General features: G+C 38.0%; 1 protein-coding gene across 9 annotated transcripts in view; it reads right to left on the bottom strand.

Moving 5' to 3' along the window:
- PARPBP (PARP1 binding protein) overlaps window positions 1-24,661 on the bottom strand; it is a 282,808-nt gene that overhangs the window by 213,701 nt on the left and 44,446 nt on the right. For 5 of the 9 annotated variants that reach the window (XM_063614318.1, XM_063614319.1, XM_063614322.1 and 2 more), the window contains one exon: window positions 132-239. The exons of the other annotated variants lie outside the window; for them this stretch is intronic. The gene's annotated coding sequence lies outside the window, so the exon portion shown is untranslated. The remainder of the gene's footprint in view (window positions 1-131; window positions 240-24,661) is intronic. 9 annotated transcript variants of the gene reach the window in all.

The raw sequence follows: 24,661 nt of genomic DNA, 5'->3' as shown, positions 1-24,661 counted from the left end.
GGTAGAGCACCAAGCAGGTTTTGAGGTCCCCACTTCTAAGACTTGGCTCTTGGATGGCATTTCTGGACCTGCTGTGGGCCAGAGGGAGCTCACTGTTCTGAAGGGTGAGTTCCAGGCCAGGCTGCACTTACCACAAGCTGACTGAAGAACGCTTGGGTCTTAAGGGAACATCAGTGGTAGCCTGGCAGTTTATCCTGTGGGCCTATGGTGGTGGTGGTCATGGAGTGAGGCTCCTCTACCTATAGAAATGGGAGGGGAAAACGGTAAGGACTGTGTCTTGTTGTTTGAGTGCCAGTTCAGCTGCAGTACAATAGTACACCAGGTACATTTCTAAGGTTTTTGACTCCAGTCCCTGGCTCGCAGACAGTACTTCTGGACCTGCCCAGGGCCCGGGGGAGCTTGCTACCCTGAAGGGAAGGACACAAACCTGTCTGGCTTCACCACCTGCTGATTGTAGAGCCCCAGGGCCTTGAGCCAACAAAGGTAGTAGCCAGGTAGTGGTTACAGCAGGCCTTGGGCAAGTCTCAGTGATGTGCTGGCTTCAGGCCTGACCAAGCACAATGCCAGTGGTGGTGCCCACAGGGGTGCTTTTGTTGCCCTACACCCAGCTCCAGGAACCTTAGAACAGAGAGAGAGAGAGAGAAAGAAAGAGAGACTCTGTTTGGGAGAAAGTAAAAGAAGAGAACAAGAATATCTGTCTGGTAATCCAGATAATTCTTCCAGATCTTATCCAAGACTACTAATGGTCCCTTCACGAGTCTGCAAGAACCACAGCATTACTCGGCTGGGGGTGTCCCCTAATGCAGATAAGGCTTAGATAAAAAACATTCCCAAGTCCTTTCAAATACTTGAAAATAGCTGTACCCAAGAAGGATGGGTATAAGCCCAGACTGTGAAGACTATAATAAATACCTAATGTTTTGTTTTTTGTTTTTTTTTTTTGAGATGGAGTCTCGCTCTGTCACCCAGGCTGGAGTGCAGTGGTGTGATCTCGGCTCACTGCAAGCTCCGCCTCCCAGGTTCATGCCATTCTCCTGCCTCAGGCTCCCAAGTAGCTGGGACTACAGGTGCCCGCCACCATGCCTAGCTAATTTTTTTGTGTTTTTAGTGGAGACGGGGTTTCACCGTGTTAGCCAGGATGGTCTCAATTTCCTGACCTCGTGATCTTCCCACCTCAGCCTCCCAAAGTGCTGAGATTACAGGCGTGAGCCACCGCGCCCGGCCAATACCTAACTCTTTAATGCCCAGACACAGACAAACATCCACAAGCATCAAGACCACCGAGGGAAACATGACCTTACCAAGTGAATTAAACAAGCCACCAGGAACCAATCCTGGAGAAACAGAGATATGTGACCTTTCAGACAGATACTTCAAATAGCTGTTTTGAGGAAACTCAAACAAATCCAAGATAACACAGAGAAGGAATTCAGAATTCTCTCAGATAAATTTAATAAAGAGATTGAAATAATTTAAAAGAATCAAGCAGAAATTCTGCAGTTGAAAAATGCAATTGACATACTGAAGAATGCATCAGAGTCTTTTAATAGTAGAATTGATCAAACAGAAGAAAGAATTAGTGAGCTTCAAGACAGGCTATTTGAAAATACACAGTCAAGACAAAAGAAAAAAGAATGAAGCATGCCTACAAGGTTAGAAAGTAGCCTCAGAAGGGCAAATCTAAGAGTTATTGGCTCTAAAGAGGAGGTAGAGAAAGAGATGGGGTAGAAAGTTTATTCAAAGAGGTAATATCAGAGATCTTCACAAACCTTGAGAAAGATATTAATATCCAAGTACAAGAAGGTTATAGAATTAGGTCCAACATTTTTTAAGTTGGACCTGAAGGTTTTTCTGTACATCACGAACTATAAGTGGAGGTGTAACCAGACAGTAGCCTACACTTGTGCCAATCACTGAGTTTTGGCCAATCAAATGTAACCAACTGTTTGAACTGTGTTCAAATAAGGCAAAAGCCAAGCTGTAGCCAATCCAGCTGTTTCTCTGCCTCACTTACATTTTCTGTACATCACTTTCCTTTTTCACCCAACATGTGGCTGTTCTGGAATCTCCAAGCCAACTCTGGCTGGGAAGGCTGCCCGATTCGTGAATCGTTTATTGCTCAATTAAACTCCTTTAAATTTAACTCGGCTGAAATTTTTCTTTTATCAACACCAATCAGATTTAAACCAAATAAGACTACCTCAAGGCATTTAATAATCAAACTCCCATAGGTCGAGGATAAGGAAAGGCTCCTAAAAGCAGCAAGAGAAAAGAAGCAAATAACATACAATGTTATCAGCTTAAAGTGATGAGTTATAAGATAGTATTTGCAAGCCTCATGGTAATCTCAAGTCAAAAAACATAGAACAGATACACAAAAAAGTAAACAGCAAGAAATTAAATAATACCACCAGAGAAAATCACTTTACTAAAAGGAAGACAGGAAAAAAGACAAGACCACAAAAGAACTCAAAAACAAATCACAAAATGGCAAGAGTAAGTCCCTAATTATCAATAATAACATTGAATGTAAATGGACTAACTCTCCAATCAAAAGACATTGAGTGGCTGAATGGATTAAAAAAACAAAACCCAGTGATCTGTTGCCTATAGAAAACATACTTCACCTGTAAAGACACATAGAGACTGACAATTAAGTGATGGAAAAAGATATGCCATGCCAATGCAAACCAAAAAAAGCCAGAGTCACTACACTTATATCAGACAAAATAGATTTCAAGACAAAAACTATAAGAACAGACAAAAAAAGGTCACTGTATAATGATAAAGGGGTCAATTTGGTAGGAGGATATAACAATTTTAAATATATATGCACCCAATACTGGAGCACCCAGATATATAAAGCAAATATTACTAGAGCTAAAGAAAGAGACAAATCCCAATACAATAATAGCCGGAGATTTCAACATCCCACTTTTAGCACTGGACAGATCTTTGAGACAGAAAAACAACAAAGAAACATCAGACTTCATCTGTACCATAAACCAAGTGGATCTCATAGATATTTACAGAACATTCCATCCAACTGCTGCAGAATATACATTCCTTTCTTCAGTACATGAATCGGTCTTAAGGACAGGCCATATGTTACCACAAAACAAGTCTTAAAACATTCATAAAATTGAAATAATATCAAGCATCTTCTCTGACCACAATGGAATAAAACTAGAAATCAACATCAAGAGGAATTTTGGAAACTATACACATGGAAATTAAACAATATAATCCTGAATGCCCAATGAATCAATGAAGAAATTAAAAAGGAAATCAAAAACTTCTTTAAACAAATGATAATGGAAATACAGTAGAACAAAACCTATAGGACACAGTGAAAGCAGTACTAAGTGGGAATTTTATAGCTATAAGTGCTTACATCAAAAAAGAAGAAAAACTTTAAATAAACAACTTAATGATGCATCTTAAACATAATTAAACTAGACAAAAGCAAACCAAACCCAAAATTAGTAGAAGAAAAGAAATAATAAAGATAAGAACAGAAATAAATGTATTTGAAGTGAAGAAAACAATACAAAAGATCAATGAAACTTGGGTTTTTTTAAAAGATAAACAAAATTGACAAGACTTTAGCCAAACTAAGAAAAAAAGAAAGAAGACTCAAACAAATAAAATCAGAGATGAAAAAGGAGACATTACAACTGATACCACAGAAATTCAAAGGATCATTAGTGGCTATCATGAGCAACTATATGTCAATAAATTAGAACACCTAGAAGAAATGGATAAATTCCTAGACACATGCAACCTACCAAGATTGAACCATGAAGAAATCCAAAACCTGAACATACCAATAACAAGTAATGAGATCAAAGCCATAATAGAAAGTCTCCCAGCAAAGAAAAGCTCAAGACTTGATGGTTTCACTGCTGATTTCTGCCAAACATGTGAAGAAAGGATACCAATCCTACTTAAAACTATTCTGAAAAATAGAGGAGGCAATACTTCCAAACTCCTTCTATGAGGCCAGTATCACTCTGATACCAAAATCAGACAAAGACATATCAAAAAAAAGAAAAATATAGGCCAATATCACTGAAGAATATTAATGCAAAACCCTCAACAAATACTAGCAAATCAAATTCAACAATATATTAAAAATATCAGTAATCATGACCAAGTGTAATATATCCCAGGGATACAAAGATGTTGATATGATACATCAAGCAACAGAATAAAGAACAAAAACCATACGATCATTTCAATTGATGCTGAAAAGGCATTTGATAAAATTCAACATCTCTTCATGATAAAAACTCTCAAAGAAATAGAAAGAACATATCTCAACATGATAAAAGACATAAGCAACAAACCCACAGCTAGTATCATACTGAATGGGGTAAACCTGAAAGCCTTTCCTCTAAGATCTGGAACAAGACAAGGATGCCCACTTTTACCAGTTATTCAACTTAGTACTAAAAGTCCTAGCAGAAGCTATTAGACAAAAGAAAGAATAGAAATAAAGGGCATCCAAATTTGAAAGAAAGAAGTGAAATTATTAATGTTTGCAGATAATATGATCTTATATTTAGAAAAACCTAAAGACTCCACCAAATCTCTATTAGAACTGATAAACAAATACAGTGAAGTTTCAGGATACAAATCAACATACAAAAAAGAGTAGCATTTCTATATGCCAACAATGAACAATCTGAAAAAGCATTGTAATCCCATTTGCAATAGCTAAAATAAAATAAAATAAAATACCGGGGTATTAACTTAGCCAAAGAAGTGAAAAATCTTTACAATGAAAACTATAATTGATGCAAGAAATTGAAGAAGACACAAAAAATAGAACAATGCTCCACATTCATGGATTAGAAGAAATTAGTATTGTTAAAATGTCTGTATTACCCAAACCAATCTACAGATTTAATGCAATCAATTCCTGTCAAAATACCAATGACATTCTACAAAAATAGAAATAACAATCCTAAAATTTACATGGAAACACAAAAGACTCAGAATATCCAAAGCTATTCCAAGCAAAAAGAACAAAACTGGAGGAATCACCATTATCTGATTTTAAACTACACTACAGAGCTACCTATAGTAACCGAAATGGCATGGTACTGGCATAAAAAGAAACACAAAAATAATGGAACACAATAGAGAACCCAGAAATAAATCCATAAATCTACAGTGAATTTATTTTTGACAAAAGTGCCAAGAACACACATTAGGGAAGGATAATCTTTTCAATACGTGGGAAACTGGATATATATGCCAAAAAAAAAAATGAAACTAAACCCTTATTTCTTACCACATACAAAAGTCAAATATAAGTACATTAAAGACTCAGAATCTGATATCTGAAACTATGAAACTACTATAAGAAAACATTGGGTCTAACATATAAGTCTTTAATCCATCTTGAATTAATTTTTGTATAAGGTGTAAGGAAGGGATCCAGTTGCAGCTTTCTACATATGGCTAGCCAGTTTTCCCAGCACCATTTATTAAATAGGGAATCCTTTCCCCATTTCCTGTTTTTGTCAGGTTTGTCAAAGATCAGATAGTTGTAGCTATGCGGCATCATTTCTGAGGGCTCTGTTCTGTTCCATTGATCTATGTCTCTGTTGTGGTACCAGTACCATGCTGTTTTGGTTACTGTAGCCTTGTAGTATAGTTTAAAGTCAGGTAGCGTGATGCCTCCAGCTTTGTTCTTTTGGCTTAGGATTGACTTGGCGATGCGGGCTCTTTTTTGGTTCCATATGAACTTTAAAGTAGTTTTTTCCAATTCTGTGAAGAAAGTCATTGGTAGCTTGATGGGGATGGCATTGAATCTATAAATTACCTTGGGCAGTATGGCCATTTTCACGATATTGATTCTTCCAACCCATGAGCATGGAATGTTCTTCCATTTGTTTGTATCCTCTTTTATTTCATTGAGCAGTGGTTTGTAGTTCTCCTTGAAGAGGTCTTTCACATCCCTTGTAAGTTGGATTCCTAGGTATTTTATTCTCTTTGAAGCAATTGTGAATGGGAGTTCACTCATGATTTGGCTCTCTGTTTGTCTGTTATTGGTGTACAAGAATACTTGTGATTTTTGTACATTAATTTTGTATCCTGAGACTTTGCTGAAGTTGCTAATCAGCTTAAGGAGATTTTGGGCTGAGACAATGGGGTTTTCTAGATATACAATCATGTCATCTGCAAACAGGGACAATTTGACTTCCTCTTTTCCTAATTGAATACCCTTTATTTCCTTCTCCTGCCTGATTGCTCTGGCCAGAACTTCCAGCACTATGTTGAATAGGAGCGGTGAGAGAGGGCATCCCTGTCTTGTGCCAGTTTTCAGAGGGAATGCTTCCAGTTTTTGCCCATTCAGTATGATATTGGCTGTGGGTTTGTCATAGATAGCTGTTATTATTTTGAGATATGTCCCATCAATACCTAATTTATTGAGAGTTTTTAGCATGAAGCGTTGTTGAATTTTGTCAAAGGCCTTTTCTGCATCTATTGAGATAATCATGTGGTTTTTGTCTTTGGTTCTGTTTATATGCTGGATTACATTTATTGATTTGCGTATGTTGAACCAGCCTTGCATCCCAGGGATGAAGCCCACTTGATCATGGTGGATAAGCTTTTTGATGTGCTGCTGGATTCGGTTTGCCAGTATTTTATTGAGGATTTTTGCATCAATGTTCATCAAGGATATTGGTCTGAAATTCTCTTTTTTGGTTATGTCTCTGCCAGGTTTTGGTATCAGGACGATGCTGGCTTCATAAAATGTGTTAGGGAGGATTCCCTCTTTTTCTATCGATTGGAATAGTTTCAGAAGGAATGGTACCAGTTCCTCCTTGTACCTCTGGTAGAATTCAGCTGTGAATCCATCAGGTCCTGGACTCTTTTTGGTTGGTAAGTTATTGATTATTGCCACAATTTCAGAACCTGTTATTGGTCTATTCAGAGATTCAACTTCTTCCTGGTTTAGTCTTGGGAGGGATTAAAGACTTATATGTTAGACCTAAAACCATTAAAATCCTACAAGAAAACCTAGGCAATACCATTCAGGACATAGGCGTGGGCAAGGACTTCATGTCTAAAACACCAAAAGCAATGGCAACAAAAGCCAAAATCGACAAATGGGATCTCATTAAACTAAAGAGCTTCTGCACAGCAAAAGAAACTATCATCAGAGTGAACAGGCAACCTACACAATGGGAGAAAATTTTTGCAACCTACTCATCTGACAAAGGGCTAATATCCAGAATCTACAATGAACTCAAACAAATTTACAAGAAAAAAACAAACAACCCCATCAAAAAGTGGGCAGAGGACATGAACAGACACTTCTCAAAAGAAAACATTTATGCAGCCAAAAAACACATGAAGAAATGCTCCTCATCACTGGCCATCAGAGAAATGCAAATCAAAACCACAGTGAGATACCATCTCACACCAGTTAGAATGGCCATCATTAAAAAATCAGGAAACAACAGGTGCTGGAGAGGATGTGGAGAAATAGGAACACTTTTACACTGTTGGTGGGACTGTAAACTAGTTCAACCATTGTGGAAGTCAGTGTGGCGATTCCTCAGGGATCTAGAACTAGAAATACCATTTGGCCCAGCCATCCCATTACTGGGTATATACCCAAAGGTCTGTAAATCATGCTGCTATAAAGACACATGCACACGTATGTTTATTGCGGCACTATTCACAATAGCAAAGAGTTGGAACCAACCCAAATGTCCAACAACGATAGACTGGATTAAGAAAATGTGGCACATATACACCATGGAATACTATGCAGCCATAAAAAATGATGAGTTCGTGTCCTTTGTAGGGACATGGATGAAACTGGAAAACATCATTCTCAGTAAACTATCGCAAGGACAAAAAACCAAACACCGCATGTTCTCACTCATAGGTGGGAATTGAACAATGAGAACTCACGGACACAGGAAGGGGAACATCACACTCCGGGGACTGTTGTGGGGTGGAGGGAGGGGAGAGGGACAGCATTAGGAGATACACCTAATGCTAAATGACAAGTTAATGGGTACAGGAAATCAACATGGCACATGGATACATATGTAACAAACCTGCACATTGTGCACATGTACCCTAAAACCCTAAAGTATAATTAAAAAAAAAAAAAAAAAAGAAAAAAAAAAGAAAAAAAAAAAAGAAAACATTGGGGAAACTCCAGGACATTGGAATGGGCAAAGATTTCTTGAATAATACCCTACGAGCATAGGCAACCAAAGTAAAAATGGACAAATGTGATAACATCAAGTTAAAAAGCTTTTGCACCCCAGGCTGGATGACAGAGTGAGACCCTGTCTCAAAAAATAAAAAACAAACAAACAAAAAAGCTTTTGCACAGCAAAGGAAACAATCAACAAAGTGAAGAGACAACTCACAGAATGGAAAGAATGGGAAAAAGTATTTGCAAACTACCCATCTGAAAATGGATTAATAGCCAGAATATATAAGGAGCTCAAACAACTCCAGAGGAAAAACATCTAATAATCTGATTTTCAAATGGACAAACGACCTGAGTAGATATTTCTCAGAAGAAGACAAACAAATGGCAAACAGGTATGTAGAAAAGTGCTCAACATCATTGATGATCAGAGAAATGCAAATCAAAACTATAATGAGATATCATCTCACCCCAATTAAAATGGCTTTTGTCCAAAGACAGGCAATAATAAATGCTGGTGAGGATGTGGAGAAAAAGAAACCCTCATACACTGTTGGTGGGAATGTAAATTAGTACAACCACTATGGAGAACAGTTTGGAAGCTCCTAAAAAAAGAAAAATAGAGGTATCATGTGATCCAGGAATCCCATTTCTATGCATAATATATACCCAAAAGAAAGGAAATCAGTATATCAAAGAGATATCTGCACTCTCATGTTCGTTGCAGCACTATTCACAATAGCCAAGATTTGGAAGCAACCTCAGTGTCAATTAATAGGTGAATGGACAAAGAAAATGGGGTACTTGCACTCTCATTGAAAAAAAGAATAAGATCCTGTCATTTGCAACAATGTGGGTGGAACTGGCGGTCACTATGTTAAGTGAAACAAGCCAAGCAAAAAAAGACAAACTTCACCTGTTCTCACTTATTTGTAGAAGCTAAAAATTAAAATAATTGAACTCATGGAGGTAGAGAGTAGAATGATGATTACCAAAGGACGGGAAGGGTAGTAGAGGTCAGGGGACGGGAGTGGGGATGGTTAAAGGGTACCAAAAATAGTTAGAAAGAATAAGACCTAGTATTTGATAGCACCACAGGGTAAGTCTGAAGTAATTTAATTGTACATTTTAAACTAACTAAAAGTATACTTGGATGGTTTGTAACACAGAGGATAAATGCTTGAGGGGATGGAGACCCCATTCACCCTGATGTGATTATTATGCATTACATGCCTGTATCAAAATATCTCATGTAATCTATAAATATATACACCTACTTTGTACTGATAAAAATTAAAAAAGAGGAGAAAAAACACAATGATTCAGCTAAAAGAATTACACTGGATTTGGTAGCAAATAGGTCACTGGTAACCTTGATGAGAAAAATTTGGGGGGAATGATGAAGATGGAAGCCATATGGTAGCGTGTTGTGGTATTAATGGAGTAAGCAAAAAAAGAGAAATCTTTTCAGTGGCTTGGTGTGAAGGGGAAAAGATAAAACAGCCAGAAGTCAAGTGGGGTAGAAGGGCCATGGTAGGCTTTTTGGCCATTAAACCTTTTATATTTCAAAAGCTCATAGAGATCTGAACAGGAAAAGAAGAGAATTGAGGGAGAAAGTATCTTCTGAAGTGAGAAGGAGACAAAATCCAAATCTTGAGTGGAGGAAAGATACAAATATGGCAAATTTAAAAATGCATACAAATTAAAAAGTCAACTATAGAAACAAGTATTTGTTGCAAACAAGAATTCAAGTATTCATTGAAACAAGTATTCATTGCATCTGGTCAAAAAGGTTCGGTGTTCAGGAAAAGACTAAATCATTTGGATGGGCCTAGGAATGTTCTTTTAGAGGATGACTCTTAAAGTGTGTTAGGTGGAGAAGGTGAAGAAACAGAGCGAGAGCATTCGAGGTGAAAGGACAACAGAAGTAGTGGTTTATGATGAGAAAAAGGCCCTGGATCTTTTAAGCCATGCTTCAAATTTATCAAATGTGGAAAATTTCAGCCATTGTTTCTTTAAATATTTTTTTCTGTCCCCATCTTCCTCTCCTCACCCTTTGGGACTCCAATTATACTTGTTACGCTGTTTGATGTTGCCCATAGCTTGCTCACTGATGTTCCATTCGTTTTTTTCCCCAACTGTTTTATTGTTTGGTTGGTTTTGTTTCTTTGTTTGTTTTTAAGATAGGATCTCACTGTGTCACCCAGGCTGGAGTATAGTGGCATGATCATAGCTCACCGGAGCCTCAGCTCCAGAGCTTAAGCAGTCCTCCCACATCAGCCTCCCAAGTAGCTGGGACTACAGGTACACACCACCATGCCCAGCCAACATTTTTATTTTTTGTACAGACAGGGTTTGTCAATGTTGCACAGGCTTTTCCCCAATGTTTTAGTCTCTGTGTTTCATTTTTTCATTTTTTTTTTCTTTAGATAGTCTCTTTTTTTTTTTTTGAGACAGAGTCTCGCTCTGTACCCCAGGCTGGAGTGCAGTGGCTGTGATCTTGGCTTGCTGTTTCCTCTGCCTCCCAGGGTCAAGTGATTCTCCTGCCTCAGCCTGCCAAGTAGCTGGGATTATAGGCATGCACCACCACATCTGGCTAATTTTTGTATTTTTAGTAGAGACAGGGTTTCACCATGTTGGCCAGGCTAGTCTTGAACTCCTGACCTCAGATGATCTGCCTGCCTCAGCCTCCCAAAGTACCGGGATTACAGGCATGAGCCACCACACCCAGCCTTCATTTTAGGTAGTTTCTATTATGAACTTCTAGTCCGTTGCTCTTTTCTTCTTGTGATGTCTGATCTGCTGTTAATTTCAGCTACATTCAGTGCACTTTTCAACTCTAGAGGTTTGACTTGGGTCTTTTTTCCATAGCTTCCATTTCTCTTCTTGTCATGCTCATGCTTTCCTCATACACTTTAAACATATGGGATAAATTTATACTAGCTGTTTTAATGTTGTTGTCTACTAATTCCATCATCTATGTCACTGAGTCTGCTCCTATTGATTTTCTTCCCATCATGGATCTTATGTTCCTGCTTCCATGCATGTCTGGTAATTTTTTATTTAATGTCAGATATGGTAAACTTAATTTTTGAGGGATGCTGGATATGTTTGTAATCCTTTCAATATTTTTGGTCTTTGCACAAGAATGCAGTTAAATTACTTGCAAACAGGCAAGTAATTTAGCAAGTAACCCCAGCACTTTGGGAGGCCGAGTTGGGTGGATCACTTGAAGTCGGGAGTTTGAGACCTGCCTGGTCAACATGGCGAAACCCTGTCTCTATTAAAAATACAAAAATTAGCCACTGGGCGTGGTGGCACATTCCTGTAATCCCAGCTACTCAGGAGGCTGAGGCACGAGAATCACTTGAATCCAGGAGGCAGACGTTGCAGTAAGCTGAGATCACACCACTGCATTCCAGCCTGGGCAACAGAGTGAGACTCCATCTGAAAAAAAAAAAAAAATTATTTGAAAACAGTGTGACGTTTTCAAGGCTTGCTCTTAAGCTTTGTTTGGTGGGTGCAGAACAGCCTTTAGTCTAGGGATAATTTGACACTACTATTGAGGCAATATCCTTTGGAAGGCTCCACTCAGTTTTTTTGTGTTAAGAAGTCTTTCTACTGTAGCTCATGGGAATGTAAGGTATTCCCAGCCCTGTGTGTGCTCCAAGGATTGCTCCACATGCTCCTTTCCAGTGGTTTCTTCTCGAGGTTGATAGTTTCCTCAAATTCATGCACTAATTATTACTCAGCTAAAGACTCAAAGGGACTCTCTGCAGATATCTGGAGTGCTCTCTCTCTCTCTCTCTCATTGCAACTTCCTTCTAACCTGTACTTTGCCCTTCTATGAAGTCTAGCTGCCTTGGCCTCTCTGAACTCTGAATTCTGTCTCTTCAGCTCAGGGAGATCACCAAACTAGGCTAGGTTCCCATTCCTGTGCAGTGACCTGGAAATTCTTTAGCCAGTAATCTGGGTCATTCTTCAGGTTCATCCTGGCTTTTTTTCCCTTTTGGGGGAATGCCTTTTTTCTAATGTCTGAAAATCGTTGTCTCATAGATTTTTGACCAATTTTTAATTTTTTTAAGAAAGGAGGACAAATTTTGTTCTGGCTACTCTATTATGGCCATAAGTGAAACTTCAATGTTTTAACTTCGAGTCTTAAATTTAGTTAGAATGTGAGCTCCTTGAAATTAAGCTAGCACCTAGAATAGAACTTGGCACATAGTAGACATTCATTAAATATTTTTTGAATGAATGAGGTCTGTTTCCTTCAGTATTGTCCTCAATAAACTTTTTTCTTTTAATTCTAACCATTTCTCTAACCATTTGCATTTAGGAAGTAAACATCATCAGTTCTGTTTACTCTCCTGAAATATTGACTCTCCTGTATCCATCTTGGTGGGGTTAACATACTTCCATAAAATTTATTTTTTTAATTTTTTTTTTCAGAGACGTGTCTCATTATGTTGCCCAGGCTGGTTTTGAACTCCCGGGCTCAAGTGATCCTCCCACCTTGGCCTTCCAATGTTTTGGGATTACAAGCCTGAGCCAATGCAACCGGCTTTCCATAGAACTTTTAAAATGTTTAGAAAAAAATTTCCAAGAGAGGACCTACATAAACTGTAGTTTCCTCTGGTTGACTTAATCTGCTGATATCTTTGTGAGCAGAATCTCTAATCAGTTGTGTACACATCAAACAGTAGTCTAATCCAGTGGCCTGAATTTTCCTCAGAGGAAATGATTCGTACATCTGATCTGCCAAAATAATTTAGCATGGCCCTGGTCTCACATTATAATTTATGCTCTGAACACTAGAAAGTGCTAGAGAATGGCTAGTATTGGCATATTGACTCTGTCTCCTCCACGCTACCAGGCTACCTGCTTAAAAAAAAAAAATGTCTTGGGTAAAATTGTCTCTTAAATCAAAACAATAAAGTAAATTCCGTTCCAAGTTAATAACTGTGTTAGCACATAGTAGGCATTTAGGCTCCCTCCATCCTCACTACGGCTGGTCTTCTTTTATCCCTACTGGCATGTTTGTAATTTGAAATGACAAGAGTTGAACTGCATACATCATTCCAGCATTAAAAGAAAAAATAATACCTTATTTGGATTAAAAGAATCAGATGTGAATTAAATGAAAACAAATTTTAAGTGAAAATAATTTCACTTAAATATATTCTCTTAACATATTCTCAACTTAAAATGGAATTTAGTGAGAGTACCAGCAGACAGCCACAGCATAAATGACTTATCACCGCTGCTTTTAAAGGCAGCATTTCCTGATGTATTGCTTTTTCTCTACATTTATTTTTTACTTTAGAATAATAAATCTAGATCCCTAAGTCCTAGAAGGAATTGGCTTCACTTAGCAACTTGAATCATAGTCCCTAGACTCTGAGGGCTTATCACTAGCAAGATAGATCAGGACTGGAAGTATGATTTGTTTAGAGAGGTTTTTGGATATTTCTTTTCAGTTTTCAATGAAGAAGAGCAGTAAGTCTGCTTATTTGGGCTTACTGTTGAGTCAAACTTAAAACACACAGCCTTTTTTTTTTTTTTCTGGGACATAGCATGTTAATAACTGAAAGTTTTCTTCTAGGTGAGATGCCCAAGTCACAATTTAGCTCTTATTATACATTGCCCTCATAGTAACCATACATTTCTGGAAGCGATCTCACTTTAAATAGTTGAAACTGAATGGAAATGAAAGGGATCTCTTAGAGTTTCTTGTGTTTAAGTAAAATAATGCAATTATTTTTCAACTTTAGGAACTACACTGCCCAAACAGGCTAGTAAAGCAATGATAGTAGTAGCAAAACACAACTCTGTAAATTTAATTTATTAGCAGAAACTTAGTTTGATTTTCCAGATGAAAAAGTGCTGAAACATTTCGAGCACAAAACTTCCAAGGTGCAGGTGGATGTCATCCATCACGTGGGGGTGGAAGGGCCAAGTTTAATTTATTTTTCCCTCCTTTTATTTGTACTAATAATTTGAGGGCAGAGGTTTTCAATGTTGACTGTAATTATTAGGCCAAGAGATTTTAGTAGACAAGGTTACAACATTCAGTGCAGAGGAAAACCGGGACAAATCAAAGTCAAAATAAGTTTCTCCCTCTGGAACTATTACATGAGTGGGAACAGCTTGTTCATTAATTGCACAGATGAAGTCATTTTTGTTGTGCTGATATTAAAGGCTTGACATGAGAATCTTTCAGTCCCATCTCGCTCTGCAATATAACCCTGGTGACAGGTATTTAGGAACTGCCCGTTCTTCCAAAAGGTTCACTGTCTACCAAGTGAACTACCAAGTACTATCAGACTGCCCATATACATAGTTAAACTGCTCCCAACTGTTTTAAAGCACGGCAGACCTTCCGTGTGGGAGGCACGCCTCAGGTTGTAACCCTTCCCTTTGAATTGGATAGTCATTATTTAACTTTTGAATTTTTTTTTTTTTGCTTGCTTACACTTCAGAAACAGTGAATAATGCTTTGCTTTTTTAAAGAGACCACTTCTATTTAAAAACAAATTTACTTCCTAAATGCAAAGAGCCTTGCAAAATGTAGTAAAATACTTTACAGGATGTCTCAGACCCTTGCTTAAGTTTATTTTCATTGGTGGAGACTCCTTGGGGCTATTTCACATTCTGTTCAATGCTAACACATACCAAATTTGTAGAATCCTGGGAGATTGTTGGTACGAAGCAGGAAGGTTTGCAAAATTAAGACAAATTAAGCTAAATGTCAGTGTTACGATCAAACATTACAATTTCCACTAGTCCACAAGAAAATAATAATAATTGGAAGCCCTGCAGTTGAATCCAGGAATGCCCTTTCTGAACAGTTGCTTGCTGTTTACCAATGTGAAAGCAAAATGATCCTTCAAGTACTGTTTCTTGAGAATTTGCTATTGTTATGTGATCTTCTAATAGAGATATTGGCTCCAAGCTCTTTGCAAGAGAGAAGTATTTTGCAATAACCTCTTCTTTAAAAAGGTTGACTCGATGTGAACATGTCAGACTACAGTTTGCCTGACATGAAAGTTGTTGTTATGAGACTTTTTCCCCTCCTTGACTTTTTTGCTTTTTAATGTCCCCAAATAATAAACCATTTCAAATTTTTTGCTTAAATAATTTTTATAATATGCAAACTGTACTGAACACCATGGCTATCAAAACGAGCCTGCAGTTGCACTAATCTCCATGGAAACATTAAAATGCAGATAAACAATCCTAGACAATAGATAAGAATGCATTAACCTGTTTATTACAGTTTGAATTTCTTCCTAGTACACATATTGGCAAGTTCTCTAAGAGGAAAAACGTTCAGAAAAATCAGAGGAAATGGAGCAATTTTATGATTGCAATATGAACTTTCTATAGAAGTTCTGACCAATAGTATAATAGGCCATATAAGTTATTTTAATTTTGTCTAAAAGCCATATTTTTCAAAGTAAAAAGAAACATTTATTTTAATAATATATGTTATTTAACCCAATATATCTGAAATTGTATTCAACATGTAGCTGGTACAAAAAGCAGTAATGAAACATTTTATATTTTTTTCTCATATTAAGTCTTTGAAATACGGGTAAACTGTATTTGACACTCACGGCAAATCTGAATTCAGACTAGTCACATTTCAAATGCTCAATAGCCACATGTGGCTAGTGTTACCACATTGGAGAGAGCAATTCTACAGGACAGAATTGCTTGACATATCTATTGCATTTAAAAAAGAAATAGAGTCTCTCTGATGTACAGCCCTTGCAGTTTTCCCCTTGGTCTTGTTTAGAAACTGCATTATCCCCCTCACTGACCCCCAAGGACCTGATATGTTCCTGTCCAGAATGATTATGTCTTAGGGTGCTATGCATGTTATGAGATGGCATTTTGCTTCCCTTTGTCTTCTATATTAAAATTGTCCCCCAAGCCAAAAGTGTATCTTGGTTACTGGCTGTAATATTAATCTTCTAGAATCTTTCCCACTTCAAGGCCTCTGTTCCCACGACCTACTGCTGAAGCTGATTTGAACCTAAGAGGAGGCTCATCCAATTCTGATGGGCCAAAAGCTGTTGTCAACATGAACAGCCTATCAGCGAGCACACATTCAGTGCCACTGTAGGCTGGTCAGTAGCTTCATTCATAACCTCATTTGCTCAGATTCTCATTTGCTTCCAGCAGCACATCAGTAGCGTAGTGTTCATCTAGTTCCCTAATTGTACAGCATCTCCCCACACTCTCTCTGCAGGTGCTCCAGCCACATGGAAATCGCTTCTTGCCAGTTCTTGACCATGCTTTATCATTCTTATCACACCAGGTTTATATATGCAGTTTCCTTTGTCTAGAATGAACTTTTCCCTCTTATTTACAGGTCAAAATCCTACACATCCATTCTGTGAAATCCAGTGCAGTGTCTTCGCTTCCCTGCTTATTCCATGGTGAGTTGACCTGCTAATCCGAAAACACCTTTGTTTCTCATGAGAGGATCTATAGCTACTTCCATGAGCTAGTCCAAAAATGCTCACACTTTGAAGAGCATTAATGCTTCGGTCTTATCAAGAGTAATCTCTTAGAAAAAACAAGTAAAAGCTTTATTTTAAAGGTTCATTTGGAAGCATTTGAAAAGAAGAATACTTTTTAGCATAGTCATATCAAGAATGGACTAAAAATGAGACATGGACCTTCTAATGCCTTTTTGTGGCCTGAATCCACATAAGCACTCATTTTGTGAGTATTAATTCTCTCTTTAGTATTTTTCAGTGTCGTTTTCTGTTCATGTTTTTATTATTTTATTTTGTTTTTATTTATTTTATTTTTGAGATGGAGTCTCACTCTGTCACCTAGGCTGGGGTGTGGTGGCACAATCTCAACTCACTGCAACCTCCACCTCCTGGGCTCAAGTGATTCTCCTGCCTCAGCCTTCTTTGTAGCTGGGATTATAGGTGCCCACCACCAGCCCAGCTAATTTTTGTATTTTTAGTAGAGATGGGGTTTCACCATGTTGGCCAGGCTGGTCTTGAACCCCTGACCTTAAATGATCCACCTGCGTTGGCCTCCCAAAGTGCTGGGATTACAGGTGTGAGCCACCAGGCCTGGCCTATTTCATTTATTTTATTTTTATTTATTTATTTATTTATTTTTTGAGATGGAGTCTCACTCTGTTGCCCAGACTGGAGTGCAGTGGCGCAATCTCGGCTCACTGCAAGCTCTGCCTCCCGGGTTCACACCATTCTCCTGCCTCAGCCTCCCAAGTAGCTGGGACTGCAGGCGCCCACCACCACGCCCGACTAATTTTTTGTATTTTTAGTAGAGACGGGGTTTCACTGTGTTAGCCAGGATGGTCTCAATCTCCTGCCCTCGGGATCCACCTGCCTTGGCCTCCCAAAGTTCTGGGATTACAAGCGTGGGCCACCGCACCCAGCCTATTTTTATTTTTTAAGACAGAGTCTCACTCTTGTCACCCAGGCTGGAGTGCAATGGTGTGACCTCAGCTAACTGCAACCTCCACCTCCCGGGTTCAAGTGATTCTTGTGCCTCAGCCTCCTGAGTAGCTGGGATTACAGGCATGTGCCATCAGGCCCGGCATTTATTCATGTTTTTACAGCAGAGATATCAATAGTTCACTCTCATACCTAAGCATATTCCAGATCAAACTCATCACCATCTCTCTAAAACCTGTTCTTGTGGACTCTCTGAGTTATCAAAAGGACATTTCTTGGAATTACACTCAATGTGTCCCTCTGTGTCACTCCTGACAACAAATACATTGCCAAGTTTTCTTATTCTACCTCTGCGGCATCGTTGGCAATTGTTCTGCCCTGCTGTTTCCACTGCCAATGTTCTAGTTCAGGCCCACATCACTTCTCACCTATATCCTTGGAATCACCTCTAGCCCTGTTTCCCTTCAACTCCTAAATTTCAACTTCTACCAAGGTGATGTTTCTAAGGCCCAGGTCTAAGCATGTTGCCTCCCAGCTCAAAAACCCTCAGCTCCTTCCCTTCACCTAATAAACACAGTCCAAATTCTTTAGCCTGATAGTCAAGGCCCACCCATGCTCTGACCCCAATATAACATTATAATGTGATCTCCTCCTACTCCCCTACAGGCTCTCCAGCCAAAATGTACTCATCAGCTCCCAAATACACCCTACCCACTCTAGCATCTGGGTCTTGTCTGCAGTGTTCTTGTCCTTTCTTACTTCCCTGACTTCTCGCTGATTGAAATATGACACCATCCTTCAAGTCCCAGTCAAAGCTACTATCTCTTCCAGGCAGTCCTTCTGGATTTTTTTCAGCAGAAAATAATCTTTTGGTCTTTGTGTAGACTTTAGTTGTATCTCTATGATGACTCACTCTGTAGTTTACATTATAAGCTTGTTTGTGTGTGTAGTATGTCAGTATCTCATCACTGCTCAAATTATAAGATTCATTTCATTTGTTCAACTAATATTTATTGAGTATTTGTGCTGTGCTAATGCAATATAGAAAACAGTGAGCCAGACAGATATAGAATATTCATTTTAGAAGGTCATCATACAGTGCCTAGCATGCACCTTGCACTTTGTAAACAATGTTATTTGTTGAATACCTGACTGAATTTATCTGAAACATATATATCCAGAAAGTTTTATTTTCAGAACAGAAAAGTAAGAATAGGAGATAAATTTAAAAGTCTTCGGAGCAGCCAAACTCGGCGTTCACGATATAGATGTGTTTGACTCTTGCCCAGTTTGGCCATGGAGACTCTGGCAAGCCCTCACACAGAGAGCCCTTTTCTCTTCATTTACACACATTTCTAACAATAATAATCATGACAACAACCACAGTGAGCTTGGGCATCTGATTTCCAACTCATTTTAGATGAGAAGCAGCAAATTAGGATCAGGGAATAGAAATGGCACACTCACATGGACATCAGTGAGATGGACAGAGGCAAGGGAGGACTCAGAAGAGCCAAAAAAACAAAACAACAATAAAAACAAAGAAATCTGCAGCCATTTAGAATAGGGACAAACAGTTCTGCAAACCTCAGAGGGGCCTGAGGGCTTCTCAGTGTTATAGCCTTTAATGACAACCCCAAGTCCTCTGGCTGGATCATGTTCATAACGCACTATTTGAGAAGGCAGTTAAGGTTGCTATATTGGAAATGTTTCCATCCAAGATAATTAAAAGTAAAACTTTTGATATTTAAAAAGATAAATCCTCAGCCATCCATTAAACTCACTTATCCAGAACAACTCTCACCCCACCCTGCACCCGCAGCCTCTGGAGTCAGGGTTTTATTGTGCTTCCTCGTACTACTTGATTCATTTGCCTTAGAACATTCGTTGGCTCTTGGCGTCCAGTTCAATTTTCATTCAATAAGTTTTATTCCCATTTTATTTACACAATACTCTAAGAGAGCCAGTGGAGGACACAAAAGATTTTAAAAATCTAGACCCTAGGCTTGTCTTGGGAATGCTCAGGGTCTAGTTGAAGAGATAAGTCCTACATCCTTGAACCAACATAAGGACACAATAGAGTGAGACAGGTGTGAGTGCATGGTGAAACATGAAGTTTGTAATGAAGGATCGTTTAGGAAAGGACTAGGGCTAATCAGGAAAGATTTCTTAAAGATGAGCCTCTCAGCTAGAAGTGGAAGATTTGAGGAGGGCATTTTGGGTAAAGAAAACAGCACAAGGAGGAGTATATAGTAGAGGCAAGAAAGAGTAAATTGTGTTTGGGCAATGGTAAAGAGCCAGCCTGGCAGACTGGGGTTGAGGGGCCCCATCTGGATATAATAAGAGATAAGTTTAGAGCGTTTCCATAATTTTGTACAAATCCCTGTGATCTTTCTAAGATCATGTCTTAGTTGGCTAGGGCTGCCATAACAAAATCCATAGACTGGGAGGCTTAAACCACAGACATTTATTTCTCACCATTCTGGAGGCTGGGAAGTCCAAGATCAAGATGCCAACCAGTTCAGCTTCTGGTGAGATCTCTATTCCTGCTTTGCAGATGGCAACCTTCTCACTATGTCCTCACATGGTGGAGAGAGTCAGAGCAAGCTCTCTGGTGTTTCTTCTTATAAAGGCACTAATCTCATCATAAGGATCCCAACCCTTATGATTTTGTCTAGCCCTAATTACCTAGCAAAGGCCCCATTGCCAAATAGCATCACATCAGGGATTAGGGCCTCAACATGTGCATTTTTAGAGAACACAAACATCCATTTCATAACAGATCATGTGAATGTAAATTTCTGCATTGTATGAAAGTCCCCCCAAATCAAGTTTGATGTATAGACTGTTATTGTCTTCAATCACATCATTTTGCTAGACAGTTTAAGTGACAGCTATTTGCAAACTACAGAGCTGCCTTGATTTGCCATCTCTATGTTCATTTTACAAATACAACCATAGGAAATGTAAAGTTCTCCTTTGGCTAGACACCCTGGAGGATACCACATCTAGAAGACACCACCTAGTGAAGTGTGTGAAGTTTTGGGTAATGGTTAATAGATTCATGGGTAATTGGGTATGAACACAAATATTTTTCTAACATTTGTCAACTAATAAGGACTGGAGACTTATCAGCCTGTTAAAATGGGGTTCTGACAACTGTACTTTTACCTTTTTCACTAGACTATAGGCTGTGGGAGGATGAAGTGTTTTCCCTAGTGTCTAGCCCAGTGCCTACCAGCAAGATGGGATTTAGTATTACATGAACAACTGAAAAAATGATTGAATGTAAAACCAATTTATTTATTAACACTTGACTAAAGTAAAATCATGTATTTCTCAAAATAAACTTGGTCTGAATTGGCTGAGACTTTTGTGACTGCTGGATCATGCTTTTTGAACGAATTAGAAATACACCACAAAATCAGGGATTTAAAAGTAATTCTTCACAAACGTGTTCGTTACAAATCCAATTCACGTATCCTGCTGAATTGGCTGCTTTGTGTAATTGAGGGCCAATTTCAATGTTCGCATGACAATGAAAATCTCAAGCTTAAATTTATTAATATGTTGCCTTGGCAGAACACCAGGCCTCTTAATAGCAAAATATGGAGAGAAAGGATATTAGTCTCCAAAGACTTGAGTTTGATTTTGAAAATAAACTGATGTTCATTTTTTAAAAATCATTCATAAGAAGACATAACTGTGGAACTATAAAGTTATTTACATGGAAAATAATTTAAAGGACAGAACCAAACAAAATTTTAGTACGGCATTTAGTTGGAGTTCCTTTTTAAGGAGAGCCCAAAGATAAAAATATTCAAGTGTTTTGGGGCCCACCTGAGCAATTCAAGTCTTGAATAGCTGCTAGCCCACTAATCAGATAACTCCTAATCTAGATATAACTGACAAATAATTTGCCAAATACACCAAGATATGAAGCAGAAGCAGTGCATGGTTAACCAGACAGATCCCAGCAAAAGAGATGACCACATTTCTAATAACTGTGGCTGTCATTTATTATCAGCATTATATCAAGTGCTGGACAGTCATTATTTTATTTAATACATACAAAACCCCTATTGAGCAGATGAGAAACAAAGGCTTAAAAAGAGTTTAAATAAATTACCTCAAATCAACAAATCTTTAAACAAGAAAGCAGGATTTAAACCCAAGATTGTTTAATGGCAAAGCCTTTGCTATTGACCACTCCATATTATTTTATTGTTTTTCAAAGGATGCTGGTTGAATTGGCAACATCAGCAACAACTGAGAATCTATCCCAAAGTCCCAAATTCTACCCAGGCCTACTGAATCAGAATCTCTGGCTATGAGACTTACAAGTTTATTTTAACCACCTCTCCAGGAGATTCTAAAGCTCACTAAAGTTTGAGAAGTACACCTCTACTCTATTTCTCCAAACTTAAGCAAATATATATAATATTTCACTTTGCCAGTGAAGATTCTTACAAAACCCAGAAAATGAATATCACATCCATTTCCTTGTTTAGGCTATGTGGTCAATTGTCACTATAATTCCTACAAACAGAATATATAAAATGAGCTCCAAGGAAAATGACACAATAGCATTATTATCCATCTAAAATATGAACAAGGGCTACAATGATTGGAATTCTTTCAAGACCTGACTGCACATATTGATTTGGGATTAAAACAGTATCACTTAGCTCACTCTCTAAGCTTTAACAGATAAAGCAAATTTTTAATATAATCTGACAAATGAGTATCTTGCCAAGAGGGCAAGAAAAGTCGAGAGCAACCATCCAGTGTGCTGTGATGAAAGTGAAATATATGAAAATGACAATCTGAATTTCAATCTATTGCTATGAGTGGTTATCTTGCCAAATAATGAAATGTATTGACCCTAATGCTGTGCTGTCATTGGCATGTTATACAGACGTTGAAATTTTCTAAGCAAAGTTGCTGGAGGTCATTCAAATATTTATAATGGTGTAATAGGTGAACTGAAGACTCTCTTTCAAAAAATTTTTGTTCCAAATTCCTTGATGAGAAAATGTTTGGAATAAAGCAAAGTTTATATGCAAACTTATATGACTGAAATTGATTTTTGTTTCCCTGGGAATTTAAGAATCTTTTTTAATAGTTGAGAGCTGGTGTACAGCTGCAAGAGGATGTCTTAATGAGAACCCAATATTTATGCTTTCTTGATAGAACAAATGAGAGTTCGTGCTCTGTTTTCTATCTTACGCTGAAAGCCTGGCAACACTAGGATATAATACTTACTCCTTCAAAATATTTCTAAATTGTTCTAAATACTGTTTTGTATTTCATCTCAGTGCTGCTTTATTTATAATATTATTAAACCTCAAAGAAACCCATATGGTGGAAGAGAATGAAGAAATTTTGTGATTTCACTGTTTTATTCCTTTATAAAAGAATTGACTTGAAAGTGAAAATTGTTTTAGTCTGCTTTATATTCACAAGGACTGTGTCCCTGCCTTGCAATGGGATGGCTTAAACAGACAGGTAAATTATATTACACAATAACTTTTTTGACTGATGTATAATGCTAGAGAAATTGTCCTCTTTCCAACAGGTATGTGAAAGTTTATATAGATACTTGCTGTTTATATTTAAATAAAGCAAACCCAGCCTTGCAAAAACACAAACATTTTTGTCCAAATACAGACCAAGGAATATTGCTACCAGCAGCCCCACTCCTTAAAAATTTCTTGGTTCTTTCTAGCATTACATATTTATTCCTACTGCTTACCATTTTTTCCACTATATTGAGGACCTATTAAGAGCCAGCATTTTTAAGCTAACTTATTTATTTTCATGAGTTCATAATTGTTATATATATTTATGGGATACATGAGATGTTTTGATACCAGCACACAATGTGTAATGATCAAATCAGGTAATTGGGGCATCCATCGCCTCAGCTATTTATCATTTATTTGTGTGAGGAACATTCTAATTCCACTTTTTTTTAGTTATTTTTAAATATACAATAAATTATTGTTAACTATAGTCACCCTATTGTGCTACTGAACACTAGCTCTTACTCACTTTATCTAAGCGCATTTTTGTATTAATTAACAAGTCCCATTTTATCCACCCCTGCCTGCTACCTTTCCCAGCCTCTGCTAACCATCCTTCTACTCTCTATCTCTGTGAGTTGTCTTTTTTTTTTATCTCCCACATATGAGTAAGGAAATGCAACATTTATTTTTCTGTGCCTGGCTTATTTCACTTAACATAATGTCCTCTAGCTCCATCCATGTTGGTGCAAATGACAGGATCTTACTTTTTATGGCTAAGTAATATTCCATTGTGTATAAGGATCACATTTTCTTTATCCTTTCATTCACCGGTGTACACTTAGTTTGATTCCATATCTTGGCTGTTGTGAATAGTGCTGAGAGTACAGATATCTCTTTGATATACTAATTTTCTTTCTTTTGGATATATACACAGTAGTGGGATTTCTGGGTCATATGGTAGTACTATTTTTATTTTTTTTAATGCTATGCTGTTCTCCATAGTAGCTGTACTAATTTACATTTACACCAACAGTATACAAGAGTTCGCCTTTCTTCACAACTTCACCAGCATTTTTTATAGCTTATCTTTTGCATAAAAGCCATTTATGGAGAGATGATATCACATTATAGTTTTGATTTGGATTTCTGATAACTAGTGATGTTGAGCATTTTTTATTTACCTATTGGCCATGTGTATGTCTTGAGAAATGTTTATTCAGATCTTTTGCCTTTTTAAAAATCAATTATGGCCAGGCGCAGTGGCTCATGCCCGTAATCCTAGCACTCTGGGAGGCTGAGGCGGGTGGATCACCTGAGGTCAGGAATTCGAGATCAGCCTGGCCAACATGGTGAAACCCTGTCTCTACTAAAAATACAAAATTTAGCCAGGTGTGGTGGCAGGCACCTATAGTCCCAGCTACTCAGGAGCCTGATGCAGGAGAATCAGTTGAACTCAGGAGGCGGAGGTTGCAGTGAGCCGAGATTGCGCCACTTCA

Source organism: Symphalangus syndactylus, chromosome 13 (genome assembly GCF_028878055.3).
Source record: "Symphalangus syndactylus isolate Jambi chromosome 13, NHGRI_mSymSyn1-v2.1_pri, whole genome shotgun sequence".
Classification (NCBI taxonomy): domain Eukaryota; kingdom Metazoa; phylum Chordata; class Mammalia; order Primates; family Hylobatidae; genus Symphalangus; species Symphalangus syndactylus.
This window is presented reverse-complemented; position numbering and strand designations above follow the sequence as displayed.